The following is a 12001-nucleotide window of genomic DNA, read 5'->3' as shown; positions in this document are numbered from 1 at the left end:
ATCACTGTGATTCAGTTGTTAACCATAAAGCTTGAAAAATGCAATATACAATTGATATAAATTTATGTTATTATATAATATGATCGAATCCTAAAACCTAATCTTAGTCATAAATCCAAATTTAAATCCTTATTTCAAGCAGTGGAGAAACAGCTTAAATTATATAGTGGGGAAATTTAGTAAGTTTTAATTCTTATATTTTAATATTTGAATCAACTTACATCTATCCCACATTTTATCTCACTTCAAATTAACTTTAAGGAGAAAGAGCAGAACTACAGCAGAGATGAATGCATCAATTCTGATACTGGAGTAAAATGAACAATTTAGGTTCTTTAAGAAGAGGGTCATCTTCTACAAAGTTATTAAAATACACATCTGCCTTTCAAAAAGGAAAAATTTAACATGATAGAAATCTTTAATTCTATATTACTGGATAGTCAGGGTAATATGTGGACAATGGAAGAAATTCCAAGGTAAGTAAAAGGGAGCTCCTGCCTTAAGTAGTATAGGATACATTTGTAAAAACTGTTGTTGTTGCTGCTACTGTTGTTACATATGATGATAAAAATCACACAATTGATAACTATGGGTCACAGGGTGAGAACATTTTGAGTCTTGAAACAAAATGGAATTGATTTTAAGACCTAGTACTGTACTTTATCAATCACATAGTTTTTGACAAATCAATTATACTCTTTGTGTCTCAAATTCCAATATGGGGATTGGGGTAATTACATCTTATTTGGAGGGTTTCTGTGAAGATTGGAAATAATCTAACATCCGTGGGGCTCACATGCAGCGTAGCTCTTGGAAGTCTTAATAAGTCACACCATGGAGGGGAGAGGGTTTGAGGGGAATCAAGAGAACTTTTGTGCAGGGATTTCTTTTTTAGAGGGTCCTTGATTGGCAGTTGTTGTTAAAGAGGCAGTTGAACATTTTTGTGTAAAGAGCATGAGAAAGGCTCTGATGCACAATGGTCAAGGCGAGTGGAGTGTGGGGTTTCAATGGGGAATATGGAAAATGCATAGGAGACAGTGGATCGTACCAGAGAAGTAGATCTAAGATTATTTTTTATAATAGAAGGCAAGCCAATGATAATTTTAAAGATTTAGATTTCAAAACAAAATATTTTAGACAAATTATGGAAATGGAGTGCAAAGTACTGGGTTTCAGGTTTAGAAGATTGTTGATAAACTTCCAGAATAGTGAAGGGAAAGAATTTGGCTAAGAGTATATATAGTACATGGGGAGTGTTTGGAAGCAGTAACAGCAGAGCACCTGTTAGCACCTAGGGGGCCCGGGCCTTTCTCACTACCTTTTCTTTGTCCACCCATCTCTTACATGCAGTTTGCATAGCCACCTCACTGTTGTTTCCACCTGTCTGCCTCCTTAAAATGTATTTTCATCGCCAGAGTCAGAGTGATCCTGTTAAATCTGCATAAGATCAGGCCATTTTCCTGGCCATAGTGCTGTAGCAGGTTCTCACAATATTCAGAGTAAAAGCCAAACTGCTTGCAAAGAATTAAAAGACTTCACAAGGTGTGGCGCCCTGTTATTTACTTGACTTTATTCCTACGCCCTACACTGCCCTGGCCTCACTGGTCTCATGCATTTTCCCTGAACTTGTGAAGCAAGCTTTCTTCACAGGGACTGGGCCTGGAGTGCTCTTCTCTAGTAGACACATGGCTCAACCCCTCATTTTCTTTAAATCATCATTTAAATAAATGAAAGTGAGGTGTTTTTTTTTCCCTGTGCACTACTTAAGATTCTCATTCTCAACACTTTCTCCAAATTTATTTTTGTTTTTATTATCTATCTCAGTCTAACATAATCCTCATTTTTATGTTATTTATCTCAGTTACTGTTTTTCTCTCCTACAAAACAGGTTTGTGAAAGCAGAGAGCATTCGTCTGTTTTGTTCACTGTTACATCTTAAACGTCTGGCCTACCATAGCATTCAATGCACAAATATTTGTCAAGCGACTTAGTGCATGAGTGAGCCAGGGAATGGAAGGCTTATGAGGAAAAGTAGGTAAGTTAAAAACATAAAAAAAGTTATATTTTCTCAGCAAGAAGTGGTCACATGAATGAATTTGCAAACCCACAGGAAAAAAAATCCATTCTTATTAAAATGTATAAAAATATTTAGTTTTTGACAGTATGTGTGATAGTATGCTAGATACTAGAAAAATCAAAGTCTTTCTCCTTCACTGAAGTAGTTTATAAAAATAGGTAAAATTTAAATCTAGAGCTATAGACCTTCAAAAGCAAAATATGATCATTGTTTGAATAATGTTTTGAAATATTTTGTGACATTGAGATAATAAATGAGTGTTAAAATAATGTGATCCAATGTCCAAAATAAAACTTCTCTATTGTCTATCTATCATCTATCTCTCTTACAACAAATATCATTCACTCTTCCATTTAAGACAAAGTTAAAAGTTCATGCCATTTGAAAATATGAAGAAATCTATCTGATAATAAAATTATATCTAGTTTAATAAACAGGAATGCTAGTTATTGTTCAACTAATTTAATCCAAACCCAAGTAAATATTTTAAGTTATTTAGAATGAAATTATTTTTTTAAAAAACCCTATAATTATGAAAGAAAAACAGGATTGGAAATGAACAGCAATCTAATTTACATAAAAAATGCAGACAAGCATTTATTATAATCATACTCAGATTCATACCTGCAAATTTAAGTTATACATAGTACATGGAAAATAGGATAAACACATTTATTCACGTTTAAAATAGAGTACTGTTCCCACCAAGAAAGCTGGTATAAGAGTAAGAATATTCTAAAAGAAAGGAAGAGCTGCTTTCCTACCTATCAGAGTGCATCATGTTTTTGGTATTTCTGACAAAAATGCTTAATCTGAATCAATCATGTGGTCTTACTATACAAATTGAAAGATGCTCTACAAGATAGCTAGCCCATACTCTTAGAAAATGTCAAGTCATGAGCTACAAAGAATTATTTGGCAAATTTTCCAGATTAAAGAGGTTTTTTAGTTCATTTTGTGTGTCTGTCAAAGCATAATTGAGGCTGGTAACTTATAAAGAAAAAAGGTTTATTAGCTCATGATTTTTGAAGGCTGTATAAGAAGCGTGGCACTGGCATCTGTTTGGCTTTGGTGAGTGCTTTTATACTGCATCAAAGTATGGCAGAGAAGGTCAGAGAGGATGCAGGAACATGGGAAGGGAGGAAAACCTGAGAGGTGTCCTGGCTTTATATCAACCCACTCTTATGGGAACTAATCTAGTCTTGCAAGAACTCACTAACTTGAGAACACCACCCAGCCTTCCAGGAGGGATCTACCTCCCAGAACCCAAACATCTCCTACTTGGCACCAACTCCCAACATCACCACATTGGGGATCAAATTTCAACACAAGATTTGGTAGAGACAAACAAACCATGTCTAAACCACAGCAAAGAGATACATGAGACATAATAAATAAATGTAATGCATCACGTTGTATTTTCTTTTGCTGTAAAAATATGGTTAGATTAATAGGTGAAGTTTACATAAAGTCAGTAGATTGCATAATAATATTTTTAATATATATTTCCTGATTTTGATACCTTTAATATGGTACTGTAAGAAAACATCTTGTTTTTAGGAAATACACAACATACCTACTCATATATTTAAAGATAAAGGAGCCTCATCAACTTACAGTTGAGGAACTATATGTGTTTGCATACATATACACACATGCATATGCATGCACACACAAACACATATATGTGAAGAAGAAAGAAAGAGAATAAAATCAATGTAATAATACATTAAACTTCGTAGAATCTGGGTAAAGGATCTCTAGGAGTTCTTTGTGCTGCTCTTGAAATTTGCCTGTATGTTTGAAACAATGTAAAAAAAAACTTAAAATACAAACAAACAAATCTTTTAATGCAAATGTTCCTCTTCTTTTTTTAAAACCATTTATAAAACTAAGACCAGTTGTAAAAATGTCCAATAATAGTACACAGGAAATTCTGATCCATTAAGCAGTAAATGCAGGAATACATTATACATAACAGCATCTTTGACACCGTTAGTGCTAACAGCCCATGCTGCCCAGTACATCACCTCAACCAATAGTCCCAACACAAGAGAGCGGAATTAAGAGCATCCAAATGGGAGCAGAAGAGATCAAACTCTCACTCTTTGCTGATGACATGATATTATATCTAGAAAACCCCAAGGATTCAGCCAAGAGACTCCTAGAACTGATAAATGAGTTTGGTAAAGTCTCAGGATACAAAATCAATACACAGAAATCAGAGACATTCATATTCACCAACGACAGTACAAGTGAGAATCAAATCAAAGCTCAATTCCCTTCAAAATAGCAACAAAGAAAATAAAGTACCTAGGAATATATTTAACTAAGGAGGTAAAAGACCTCTATAGGGAGAACTATGAAACACTGAAGAAGGAAATAGCAGAGGATGTAAACAGGTGGAAGAATATACTATGCTCATGGTGCGGCAGAATCAACATTGTTAAAGTGTCTGTACTACCCAAAGTGACCTACAGATTCAATGCAATCCCTATTAAAAGACCATCATCATTTTTCACAGATAATAGAAAAAATAGTTTTACGCTTCATAAGGAACCAGAGAAGACACCATATAGCAAAATCAATCCTAGGCAATAAAAACAAAATAGGAGGTATCAATTTACCAGATTTCAAAGTATACTACAAGGCTATAGTAATTAAAACAGCTTGGAATTGGCACAAGAACAGGGACATTGACCAGTGGAACAGAACAGCGAACCCAGAGATAAAGCCATCCTCATATAGCCAACTAATCTTAGACAAAGCAGACAAAAACATACACTGAGGAAAAGAATCCTTATTCAATAAATGGTACTGGGAAAACTGGATAGCCACATGCAGAAGACTGAAACAGGACCCACACCTTTCACCTCTCACAAAAATCAACTCACACTGGGTAACAGACTTGAACATTAGGTGTGAAACTATTAGAATTCTAGAGGAAAATGTTGGAAACACTCTTCTAGACATTGGCCTAGGCAAAGAATTTATGAAGAAGACCCCAAAGGCAATCACAGCAGCAACAAAAATAAATAAATGGGACCTGATCACATTTTCACAATCACAAAGGTGTGGAAACAACCCAAGTGCCCATCAATACATGAGTGGATTAATAAAATGTGGTATATGTATACCATGGAGTACTATTCAGCTTTAAGAAACAATGGTAATATAGCACCTCTTGTATATTCCTGGATAGAGCTGGAACCCATTCTACTAAGTGAAGTATCTCAAGAATGGAAAAACAAGCACCACATGTACTCACCAGCAAATTGGTATTAGTGGATCAACACCTAAGTGGACATATAGGAATAACATTTATCGGTTGTCAGGCGGGTGGGAGGGGGGAGGAAAGAATGGGTATATACAAACACAATAAGTGAGATGTGCAACATCTGGGGGATGGTCACACTTGAAGCTCTGACTTGGGGGAAGGGGCCTTGGTCAATATACATAACCTTAACATTTGTATCCCCATAATATGCTGAAATAAAAAAAATAAAATAAAATACATTGTTTTCAAAGAAATAAATAAAATAAAATAAAATGAATATAAAAACTGTATACTCCACTCTTTTTGGAATTTTCAACATAGAAAATTAATGAAAAAAATCTCTCTGGGGTAATAGCAGGTTAGCATGTGTGTACGTGTGGGCAGGGATGGGATGAGGGTGATAAAGGGTTTGTTTTTCCACATTGATTGTTAGGAACTGCAGGGGTAGAAAGACTTTTCCTCTTCCCTCTTAGGTTCTAAAAAGCTGAGCCTGGAAACCAAACCGACAAAAGACAGAATAACAGAAAAAAAGCATAAGATTGTATTTGTTAATATTTGTATATGTACATTGATTGAGGCTTTATAGATAATAAATGAAGCCCCAAAGAAGAAGATAGGCTTGAGGGCTTATAAACCATTTTAACAAAATTGATAAATTATAGAGACGTGACAAGACAAAAAAAGGAGAGTTTGGGTTTGGGGTGGTAAACAGTGGGAAAGTAAGTAGAAACTATAATATAAGGGTAGACTAATGAAAGATAGGGTTATTTTAGTAGGTTTGTTTTTGCAGAATCATCTTGGTGCTAATTCTCTGTCTCCAGTAAAAGAATGCTCTGTCTTCCTGGGATAGGGATGGTGAGCATCTTTCTCCTGGGAAATTCTATGCCCTGCCTTTAGGTGGGAAGGGGCAGTGCAGAAAGCCATTTCTACATCTGCTTTTTCTCAATTGCTTTCAGCTCAAAGCAACCAATATGCCAAAGTGGCATATTTCGGGGTTGCATGTTCAGATTCCCTTCAAAACATGGAATCAAATTTACTGACCACTTCCAGTTAGTATACAGATTATTTTTTCCTCTAATAAGGACTTGCAGTTCCATCCTTTGCTTTCTTTGTTTGCTTAGTCCTATCTTAGTTTTTGTCTTTACATTCTCTCTTTCTATTGTTATTTTTTAAATATATTTTGTTTTCCCTATACCTTCCTGTAATTTGTGAGGTAAAATTAGTATAAAATCTGTATAATTCAGAAAATTATCATGTCTATAGTGTTCTTAGGTTAGATAGAAAGTTTGTGGAAACCAAATATTTATGTATGCTAAAAATCAATTGTATATGACCAAATAATATTGGAAAGTTTTTACAATTTGAAGAACAAATATTAAATATTCAAATTGTTTGTTTTTAAATTCAGTTTTGTAAACTTTCCAAGAAGCTAAAAAAAAGGAGAAATAAATATATTTGATTAATATCTTATTTTCAAATAATTAAACAAGTAAAGCTTACCTTCTTTAAGGCATTTAAGTTTTTAAAAATGCATAACTTGTGTGAGCAAGAGAGTTATATATTATTTCTATAACTATTCACCATAAAATTCCAGGGAGCATAGTGACATAATTAAGATGTAATGTTAAATACAGACACTAGAATTGCTTGAATCCAGTTGTGCACAACTAACCAAATAATAGTTGTTATTAAGATTCATATCAAAAATAATTCAAAATCATCCCAACTAATTAAAATGTAACTAAAATTTACAGTGGGAAAATATCCATTTTTATCCATTTCAACAGCTGAGTATTTATGATTATTCATGTACAAATAATGTATGCATAACTCTGCATTATATATATTATCAATTAAGTAGCAAGAATGCTTATTACTGATGTATCACATCACTGAATGATCACCAGCATAAGGAGATAAAAGTCCAGATTTTTCTCCCAGAACCTAGTAATAATGTTTATACCTGTTACCTTTCTGTAACACCCCACTACATACAAATGGTGTTTTCCCTGAAATGCTATATATGAAATGTCTCATGTGAATATTACTCAGTTTATCTTTTCACTTGGAAAACATGTTCAGAAGTTTACATCTTAACTGAAAACTTTGTGAATTACCTGTTTTATTTGATGATCATTACAGTTTGAATAATTTCAATAGTAAACTATGCTACGGTCATTGTTCCTTCTCCAAAAAAACCTTATTAACCTGTTCACCTCACTGTTACCTATCCTATAGCTTAGGACTTCTCATATACACCTGGATGCTTGTAATAATAGCACCATTAATTACACTAGGACAATAGAGTAAATCAGGAATGTCACAGGCAAATCCTGAAAATGGTCAATCCACATATCATCACAAATGTACACCATTGAAGTAACAGTAAAGGAGTAATGCAGAGGTATTGAGAAAGTCCTGAGGAAAGTGGCAGGGAAGGGAAGATAGTCTTGGAATATAGGTAGCTGATATGTCCCATAGGCATTCTATCTATAAGCATCAAATTGTGAATGGTGTTACCCAACCCATTTAAAATAAAGTAGGTGTCATCTCAAGTAGATGCATAATGAGCAGTTTTACAATACTTTCAGAGTGCGCTTGAGAGAAATATGCAGCAATTTTGCTGAAAGATATGATTACACCTCTCTCAACAATCATCACTGCCATCTAGCATTACTGAACTTAAATACAAACCAATACCACAACCAATCTTTGCTGATTTAATGTTACATGTTCTCTTTTATAGGCTTCTTAGAAATCTACATTTACTATTAATACATCTAAGCAATCCTAGCAGGTTCCCTCTCTCTCTCTCTCTCTCTCCCCTCTTTGACTTAAAGTTGCATCTACTCAAGTCAAATGCAATGAAATATTGAATGCACTGATTTCTAAATTATCTGTAAAGTGAAAATCCATGAGAAACAAAAGTAAGTGAGTTTATCAGAGTCAGGATGGCTTTTTTTTTATATTGATGAATTCATCACATAACTTGGTTAAAACAGTAGAACTTCCTAACTAATTTAAGCAAGAAAAAACCCATTCATTTGAAGGATTCTGATCAGGTCACACACAATACTCATGGAATAGCAAAAGAAAAGATCAAGTCTAAGAGAGGGCTCAGGAAGATTTAAAGAAGCTCAGCAAGCTCAAAAATCAAAACCCCTCTTACGAAAGTTTTCCATGAGATGATTCATCTCAAAATAACCTCTTGGATTATGTATTCATGGGATCAAGAACTTAACTGGCCTAGTATGGATCTTGTGTACATTCATTTCAAACTTTTCTTTGCATGGTATTATGACCCAGTGAGAACCACATTCATTATAGAAGAATTAATTCCTCAAGAAAAGGGTGGACTTTGTTAACTGAATGAAAGTATTGCAGGCAGACAAGATGTAATATATTTATGTTACACCATGAAAGTTAATGTACATTTGATGGCCAGAAAATTGATGAAGACCTCTAACAATCATAGTAATTATTCCCATGAACAAACATAGAATGAACCCAGACACACGTTTTTCCTGTAGATTTCTTACACTTTCTTACGCTAGGACAGTAAGACTTGATGAGTAGAATCCTTTAACTTTTAACTAACTACTTCACCTTTTGAGTTGTTTCCCAGAAACAGTGGAGTTTCTACAAGATAAAGAAGTCTAGATTCTGAATGCCCCTTCTGCCACCTTCCTGATGCCAGTCTCACCATCCCTCACTAACTTGTAGCTTCTGAAGCAACCTGCCCCCATGCATGTAGTTCCTCATTAATTTCCACCAAGCTTACCCAGATGCATGTAGCCACATTTCTTACCCTATTATAAAGCCCCTAATCTCTGTTAGTCAGAGAGACAGATTTGGGGCTGCTCCTCTCCTTGTGCTGGATGGCATCATTTGTGTTAAAAATTTCTTCCATGGCCATCCTCATTGTCTCAGTAATTACCTTCCTGTGTAGTGAGCAACTTAGTCCTAGGCCAGAACCTCCTTGCAGTTTTAGTAACAATAATATCATAGAACAATTTATTACAAAGAAAATATTAGATGATTATATTATCATCTAAGCTAAATCAGATTTGTTTAATTGTATCGCATTATGTGAATAGTGATGGTATTGTTAAAAGTCACATTAAGCAGCCACAAAGAAATGACTTATATAATTTTATTTTTTTTTTTTTAGGGAAGAAAGTAAGATCTAGTAGTACAATAGTACTTTCCAATAAAAGAAAGGATGATGATAAGTGTGATGTAAAAACATATTTGTGTATAAATTTGTTATATACATATTAATTATTTGGCATCACTCATCACATAAGGCTTTGGCATTTTAAAATAAATCCTAATGCTATATTTTATAAATGTAATATTTTTAATAAAATAAATCCTCAAATTTATGATTATGGATGTTTTAAATTATTTTAGGCAGGCATTTATATGTATGATTATCACATTGAAAATAATTTTAAAGGTAACACAGACACAAAAGTGATTAATACTGAATTAATCAAAAAATACATCTTGATTAATTTCTACCTCTACCACTCACTAAATGTTATTTTAAGCAAGTTATGTGATTTTTCTTCTTCAGTTTCTTTAGCTACATAATGGAATCATAATACAGAATGAAAGTGGTTGTTCTGAGTTGTTCTGAGAATTAAATGTGCTAATGAATATGAATGCTTATGCCAACAGATCCTTGCACAGATTAAGTTCTCAATAGTTGAGACCTATTGTTATTATTATTAACACAATTATTTTAAAAGTTGTGGGACCAAGCAAATCTATATGTACAATGGGCCAGAGAAACAGTTGTTTTATTTTTTTAAATCAACCAATATGCTTATCTTGCTATATTATATAGTTTCCCTATATAGGAGTTTTGCTCTTTTATCTGAATATGTATTAAAACCATCAGTTATTCCTAAAAAGTTTCCCATGAATAAGACACCTTGATTTTTCATCATCCTGGTGATATCTCTTTTTTAATGAAATGACATAGCTAGCATTATATATTGAAATGGGAGAATCTCAAATTTATGTGTTCAATATCAAGATAAAATTACCTCCTCATAATACATTTACCACATGGGATTATTACTAGGATTAGATGAAGCAATGTCAGCACATGGACTGGTCCTAAATCAAAAATTATAAACAGAGAACATGTCAGGAAGAATACACACAGAGCAGCATATGTGCCTTACCATGTTTTCAGTCAGTAGCCCGTCTCTGGTCAAGAATGTGGTGGAAGAGCAAAGACTGACAAAAGGACAGTACATTCTAATGGCTATGAGCAATGTATCTTCTCTGTGTTACAGAGTGGTGCTCTTCAGAACAGGGTTAAAGGAATTTGAAGGAAAAGGCTTGAGAAAGTTCTATTTTCATCTTGGGAGGCTTCTTTTAGTCTTGAATATTTTGTGGGATCCTATCTGGACTCAGGTGGGAAACAGAGAGGGAGAGAATGAGCTAAGAGTAAATATTCAGTTTTTGTGATAAGTTGCTTTTATTGCTCCTCTTTAAGTAGAGACATGTGGAGAAATTCACATCAGAAGTCTTCACTGGAAATTAAGTGAAGGGGTTTGGCTGGAGTCTCCCAGCTTTTCATGTCTTGGGAAACTGTTGGGTGACTGTGGCAAGAACACGAGAACCCTACACAAAGACCATAGTCTCTGCAAGTAAAGTAAATACTTTAAGGTTAACACACTATTAATAAAAGTAAATGCATATGATTAAGGTTTAAGTAATTTGCTTATTACTAGATAGCTGGATACTTAATTCAACAAGAGTTGAATAACTGAATAATTGGAATGGTTAGAATGAACAGAATGACTACTTACTAGTTCTGTGACTGTGGCCATGGCTTAAGGTCTGTAAAGGAATAGAACAAAGCCCCTTGGCAAATATATTATAAGCTCAATTGTTTTTCTAAGTGTGCATTCTTAGTTACACTGTTCCAGTATTGTTTGTCTCACTTTTGAGTAAAACAAAGAACATCGTCCACATGATGTTGATGTGAACATGGAATGAAAAAAATATCTACGAAGAGACATATTTGGCTTAGAATATGTCATTTTGGTTTTTTTTCTATTTACTTTTCTTTCCTCTCAGAGAAGAAATGGTATGTCTCATAAAGAAGAATTTGGTTTTTGCTGTAGCTACAGATATTTATTTTTCTTCATTACCATTTCATTAGAAAATAATTACTGAGAAACTGTCACACAAACACTTCGAAATGCAATGGTGAATAAAACCGTAAGAGTCTGTCATCATGGAGATTATATACAAAACACTCTGCAAGCATTTTGTTTTATGCTTTTGTCTTTATAATTGATATCATTTGTAATTTTTTCCTTTGAATATAACATTTCTATTCTCAGATAGGCCATACATCATAGAACTAAACTCAGATGGAGTTCTGCACATTTTGATCTTTTAAGCCATTTATGAATAAATATTCTTCATTTTTATCAGTAATATCAAATATAGACCTAGAACATATAACGATCTAAAGGCTAAGTTTTGATCTTCAATTTAAAGTGAAAGATATATTAAACATAAAATAGAGGAAGTAAAATGATTTGGAATATAGTCTCACATAGATTCAAAAGCTTAGCTAATACTTCTGAGGTTAATTGCATATTGAACTCAGTAAGTTA

This window comes from Microcebus murinus, chromosome 15, assembly GCF_040939455.1.
Source record: "Microcebus murinus isolate Inina chromosome 15, M.murinus_Inina_mat1.0, whole genome shotgun sequence".
Lineage (NCBI taxonomy): Eukaryota > Metazoa > Chordata > Mammalia > Primates > Cheirogaleidae > Microcebus > Microcebus murinus.
The sequence above is the reverse complement of the archived record's forward strand: the minus strand, read 5'-3'. Positions refer to the sequence as shown.